The 6,244-nt window shown below is 47.5% G+C and overlaps 1 long non-coding RNA gene across 4 annotated transcripts; it reads left to right on the forward strand.

Moving 5' to 3' along the window:
• The first annotated feature begins 69 nt into the window (after positions 1-69).
• Positions 70-5,970, forward strand: LOC121828916 (uncharacterized). 4 transcript variants are annotated; one of them, XR_013050917.1, is made up of 3 exons: positions 70-1,959; positions 3,784-3,869; positions 4,356-5,970. It is a non-coding gene; the product is annotated as an uncharacterized LOC121828916 (long non-coding RNA). The 4 variants fall into 4 exon arrangements; XR_013050919.1 differs by lacking the exon at positions 4,356-5,970 and having other exon boundaries at positions 70-391; positions 1,626-1,959; positions 3,784-4,148; XR_013050916.1 differs by lacking the exon at positions 4,356-5,970 and having other exon boundaries at positions 3,784-4,148.
• Positions 5,971-6,244: the final 274 nt, after the last annotated feature.

Below are 6,244 nucleotides of genomic sequence, written 5' to 3' on the forward strand. Positions count from 1 at the left end.
GCAGCTTGGGCAGCCCCGAATCTCTGGTCTATGGTCCCCCTTATGCATATGCAAGCAGATTGTGATCCTTACTCTTTAAGAGTCGGGCGGGCCCGCCTGGTTTAGTTGCGCTGATTCCCAAGTTCTTGTAGCTTGTTGTATGTGCACTCGGGGAAGACTTTTCGTGGCTCAGATTTGGCCCTTTCAACCATGGGCAAAGACCTAGGCTCAGAACGTGGTTCCTTCTGGGTGATGAAATGGCTTGCCCCAGGCTTGTTAAAGTTTGGATGAGTCAGTGCGTTCACTTACTAGCTAATTAGGCACGTTCCTGGGCGCATACTGTGCGCAGGCGCAATGCTAGAGGCTAAGTAGGTAGAATTAGGCTCCTGACCCCAATTTTCTCAATCAAGAGGTGAGCGTGAGTGTTGGAGGACCGGAGGGACTGTCACCCAGTAATCACCGTATCTTAATACTTTTAAACCATATCAGTACGTGATTAGGCATCGTGGGAAGCACCATGAGGCTAAGTAAAGAGAGTTATGAGAAATTAATGGGACCCTGGTGTCTGCAGAGGAGCAAGGAGGGTTGGAGCCTTCTTGGGCGGATTGAGTTTGTGCATTGTGAGAGTGAAGAGGTCTTGTTCCAGAAGGGTGTGGGGATGAACAAGGAATATGACAGGTACCTTGGTCGTAAGTTTGGATTTTTGTCTTGAGCATGGGAAGCTATTTTCTTCGGGGAAATGAAAAGGAATTTGGGTCTCTCCAAGGCCGCTGGCTTTCAGGATTAGAAAATATGGAGGCTCGACTCGGGATGAGAGACCTGCTAAGCAATCTGAACAGCTTTCCAGACACAAAGTTACCGTGACTCAGACAGGGAGCTAGAAGAGATCCTATCAGACTGGATGTGGGTCAACAGTGAGGCACAGGCATTGGTCCTAACTACGAAGGGGTGAGGAGCTCTTGGCCAAAGTAGAAAAACCTGAAGAAAGACAGACTGCAGGGGACAGTCAGGAGTGTGACTGAGAAGTTGTAGCTGTAGCTAGACCGGCTGCTGGGGCTTCCGCGGCAAGTGGGTCATGGTGTTGGTGAGAAGTCAGGGGATGGAAGGAAGGAAGGAAAGTGGGCAATGATGGTCTAGGGAGGAGCCACGAAAAGAGCTGGAGAAACGGGGATGCAGTGAGCAGACTTGACTGTCTCGACGGCCACAGTCTGGTCTGTAAAGCAGGAATTCAGTTAGGAAGAAATACTCTGTGGGGCTGGCGGCTGCTGACTCCTGTGGGAGACAAAGGACACCTTGGGTTTGGGAATGAGATGGGTTTGTAGCCTGTGTTCTTTATGTTGCAAGTTTATATATATTTATAGATAGATAGATAGATAGTAAATTACTGTCTTAAAAAGGAAATGGGCGGCAGATGGAGCTGCTCAGCAGTGTCACGGAGGACATGGGTTTGTTCCATCTCTCTGTTGTCCTTCAGGTGCTTTCATGCTCATAAGATGCCTATCCTAGTTCCAAGTGTCCCGTCGGAGCTAAGACAATGTTCATTCTTCTCTTAGTTGAGACCACAGCAGGCCTATGACCTCTTGTTTAGTTGCTTATGAGCCCATAATGATCAGTGTACCTGTCCCTGGTACTCCTGTCATCAACAGAAGGAAACCGCAAGCCAGGAAGCTCTTGATTGGATGAGGAGAGGACTGCCAGGGGCAGGGCAACTAACATTCCCGTGTACGGCTGGTGGTGCAACCCCTCGAGAACACTCAGCGTCTCCTGGTTCTCATCACACCCCTGTGCTGTGCCAAGAGTCTCCACTCCCGTGGACCGTCTGGGGCTCCCTGGAGACCTGTGCAGTGTCCATCCAGAGGAGAATGGACTCTCCATGGTGTGGTGCTCAGTCTGTGGGATACATTTGGCACTTGCTAGCCATAACTTCTGCATGGGAGGTTCAAAATGTTTCTAAAACATTTGGAAGGAAACATTGCATCGGTACTAAATATATATATATATATATATATATATATATATATATATATATATATATATATATATAATTGCTTATGTAGCTTGGAGGTTTTAGCTCAGCCATCTAGAGCTGGGATGAACTTCATGAGAGGGTATGTGTAGGTTATGTGTAAATGCTGCACCATTTTATTCGAGAGACTTGAGCATCCTCGTTATTCAGGGTCTTTGGAACCAATCTCCTCTGACTTTTGAGAGACATGTGTATTTTACACATAAATGTAACTACTGGCACATGAAACACTACAGATTATTCTGACGTACAGGGTGTGGGTTAATAGGAGCCGGGGCCCAAACCAGTGCAAAGAGCATGATCCCATTGTTCTAGTTCAAGGGCAGGTGAACCTGATCTGTGGTGATAGCAGTCAAATTCGTGGTTTCAGGGGGTCTGGAGAGGAAGGGAAGGTGCAAAGACTTACTTCAGGTAGGGGAAACTCCTGTCAACTTGGTCCTAAAGCCAGGGAACTTTATATAAGTTATTCCTCAAGAAAAAAAATAGGAAAGGAACATTTTAAAAGACCCCAAACAAGGGTCAGGAAGTATGTTTCTGGTACTTTTGTGGCAGGTCTGGGCATTGGCAAAGCCCTAGTGGTCAACTTTCTTATGGGAGCTCCGTAAATCTGGGGGCAGGTAGGGCTTCTGACCTCTGTTCACTGACCCGGTTCCTTCTGTCCTCAGGCTTTCTCCACTTGGAGTCCTTAGATTTTAAATGACCCAGAAGCCCTTTCTGCCCTAAAATTTGGCTAAGATGACCTTGACTTCCTGCCAAGGCCTCCCAAATAATTTCTACCAACTTGACACCCCACCAGGAATCCTGTTCTCATCTCTGCACCCTCCAAAACTGTCCTTTCCATCGGGACCCCTGCTCCTTTTGTCTTCACTGCCAAAGTTTGGTCCTGGTCACCACCCTTCCTCCCTGGGGCCTGTACTGGTCTCTCTGTTCTGACTCCTGTCAAACCCAGCACAGTCCTTGGGACGGCTAGCTTTGTCCACGTGACCTAGAATCACCTGGAGAGAACCCCAGTGAGGGACTATTTAGATCAGGTTGGCCTATAGTCAGGTCTGTGGTCTCAAATGCCTTAATGAGTGTGGGAAGACCTGGCAGCACCATTCCCTCGTTTTGGAGCCTGGACCGTGTAAGTGGAGAAAGCTAGGTCAACACTAGACTTGTGTGCATTCATTTCTCTCTGCCCGTGACCGTGGATGTGGTGTGACTCGCTGCTTCAAGCTCTTGTTGCCTTGACTTCGCTGCAACATCAAACCATGGCCTGGAACTGTAAGGCACACCTCCCCTGAGTTGCTCTCTGTCGTTTTTTTTTGTTATTGTTTTGGTTTGTCTGTTTTAATCATAGCATAGTGTTGGGGGGGGGGGTGGCAGGAGATGGCGTCCATAATGTCGGGAAGGCATGGTAGCATGGTCAGGAAGCTGAGAGATCACATCTCAACCACACATGGTAACAGAGAGCAAACTGGAAGTGTGGACAGGCTGTAAACTGTCAGCATCCATCCACCTTCAGTGAGGCACTTCCTCCAGCAAGGCTCCATGTCCTAAAAGGTCCAAAACTTCCCCCAAACAGTGCCATGTGGTTAACTACAGGAGCCTATGGAGATCTCTCTCATGAAAACCCAGCCGCAGGGCAGTTTGGAGCCCGCAGAAGGCAGCAGGTGGTGGATGGTGTGTAATATACATTATATTGGTAGGCTGTCACATGCTAAGAAGCTGGCTCTGAAAGTGGGTGCCCCCCTCCTCGATTCCGGACCCAAGTATGTTTCTGTTAGGTGTCTTCCAAGAGTCCTCGTCTGGAGACGGCCGGGTCCCTGTAACAGAACAGCCAAGCAGCCGGAGTCAAAACACTGTCCTGAGAACCGCTACAAGAGTAACTATTCCCTACATATGTTCCTATGTTTACCCCATGATGAAGAGAGTTCAGCCCACGAGAGAAATCACAGTTGGAACCCCCGCAGACTGCTTCCGCCTCCGGTCGCTTTCAGCTGGAAGTTTTGATGTCTAGCTGGATCTACTGTTTTTTTTTTTTGTTTGTTTGTTTGTTTCTTTCTTTTCCTTTTGCTATATTCTAAGGTGTATCCGAAAGCATGGCTATGGAAGGTCTTCTTCAGACCACCTCAAACACAATCAAAGACTAAGTTCCACACTTTCTTTTTTGTTGGTTGTTTTTCCTGGTTGGTTGAGACTGGCTTAGAAGTCACTGGATAGCCCAGGTTAGCCTCGTACTCATGATCCTCCTGCCTCAGCCTCCTGAGGGCTACCCTACTTAGCTGGTAACTAGAGTCATAGAAATCAGTCAGGGGTGCATTGCAGGTTTAGGGTGCAGGGACTAATCCTCAGGGAATTTATGTCGCAGGTGGGAGACCAGTGTGTAAAATCTGGATGCCTGCCTCCCGACACCAACCCAGCACTGCACAATTCTGGTTTCTGAAAGTTAGCATGGCTTTCTTCCCAAGAACTAGATCCAGGAAATTGGACCTGTAGTTTCCGGAACAATTAACATTAAAGGCACCAAAGAAGCTATGAGATATCAACTGATTTAAAATGTAGCCAGAAATTTTACCAAGGTGATTACAGAAATACCTAAGTTCTGGAAAAAAAGACAGCCACTCGAGTGCAGTGTGGTGTGTGGTGTGCTGACCAGCTGTGTACCTCAAACACACTCATAACACCTGTGTGACTTATTTTCCCGCCTCTAAAGTGGGCAAGGAAACATTAGCCTTAGCTGATACAGCTTTGGTGGGGACTCTGAGTTCTTATTACAAAGTTCTTAGAATAGTGTCTGTCACCTGTTACCATTAAGGATCGTGGAGCTCGTCCCTATGGTTGGCTGCCTTGTGGAAGCCCAGCAAAGAAGGACTGTTTTAAGTCTGCTCTCTGCTGCTGTCGGAGTACCTGAGACTCTGACTTAGGAAAGAAAAGAGGTTTATCTGGCCCGTGGATCTGGAGGCTGGCAAGTTCCAGAGCATGGTGCTGGCATTTCTTGGCGTGTGGGAAGATCCTTCTTCCTGGATAATAATGAGGGGCGAAGGCATTATTGTGGGTAGGGGGGGAACTTAGTTAGACAGGGTTTCTTTTCCTGTTCTTAGCCAGAAATGGCACAATCTCATTTGAGTTTAGTGACTTCCCCAAAGCTAAGTCCCATGAATTCACCAGATAACTTTTGAGCGTGGCGATTAGGTTTTGTCCACAAGTGACCTTTAGGGACATATATTCAAACCATTCAACTCCAGATGCCCCTCCCAGAGCTGGCCTCTGCTTTCCCTGCAGAGAGGCCCCTTTGCTCAATCTTAGGGCTCTCTGCTTGGGAAGCAAGAAGTTATTTTAGCCAAGTCTGTGGTGACACCTAGTGGTATAGTGCAGAACTGCCTGATTTTTAAAACTTCCACTCCCTTTAGCTGTTACTGTGTTCCAGACACTTACATGAAATTTGTAGCTAACTTTCATCATGACCCTGTAACATATAGACTATTATTATTTATATTACACATGATGAAATGGACTCATGAAGGGGGATCCATTGGCTGGGTCTGCACAGCTACAGGTGTGGTTAGATTTGAATTCAGGCCATATGGGCTTGAAGTCTAAATCCCCAGACTCTAGTTCCTCTATGCCAGACCCTTTGGAGAACATGGAAGTTCATATCTCTGTAACACGAATTTTAAAAAGTCTTATTAATAGGAAACTCTCAGAGCCAGATATTGGGGGTAAATTCTGAAAGACCAGAGAAACAGAACAAGCCACAGCCAACCTCACCTCACCAACTCCTGATCTTGTTTCCTCAGATTGAAAACCTCTGAGTCCTCTCTGGATCTCAGATGAACTGCTGCTAAAAAGCCTCTAGTTCCTGGTCCTCACACCTTATATACCTTTCTGCTTCCTGCCATCACTTCCTGGGATTAAAGGCGTGTGTGCTTCCCAAGCAAAGATGTGAGACCACAAGTGCTGGGATTAAAGGTGTGTGCCACCACCGTCTGGCCTCTATGTCTAATCTAGTGGCTGGCTGTCTCTGATCCCCAGATAAGTTATTAGGGTGCACAATATATTGGGGGACACAATATATCACTACATACCCCTGCCCTCAGGCAGAACATAAATATACAATCTGTGGAAGGAGTAGGGAGGTGGGAGAGGAGAGAGCTAAGAACTAACGACCTGCCATGAGCTTGCAAAGATCTTGTTGAGGTAGGAATACCCGCCCACTGTGAGTGGCACCAGTCCCTGGCTGGGATCCTGGCCTGAGTA

This window comes from Peromyscus maniculatus, chromosome 4 (assembly GCF_049852395.1).
Source record: "Peromyscus maniculatus bairdii isolate BWxNUB_F1_BW_parent chromosome 4, HU_Pman_BW_mat_3.1, whole genome shotgun sequence".
NCBI classification, from domain to species: Eukaryota; Metazoa; Chordata; class Mammalia; order Rodentia; family Cricetidae; genus Peromyscus; species Peromyscus maniculatus.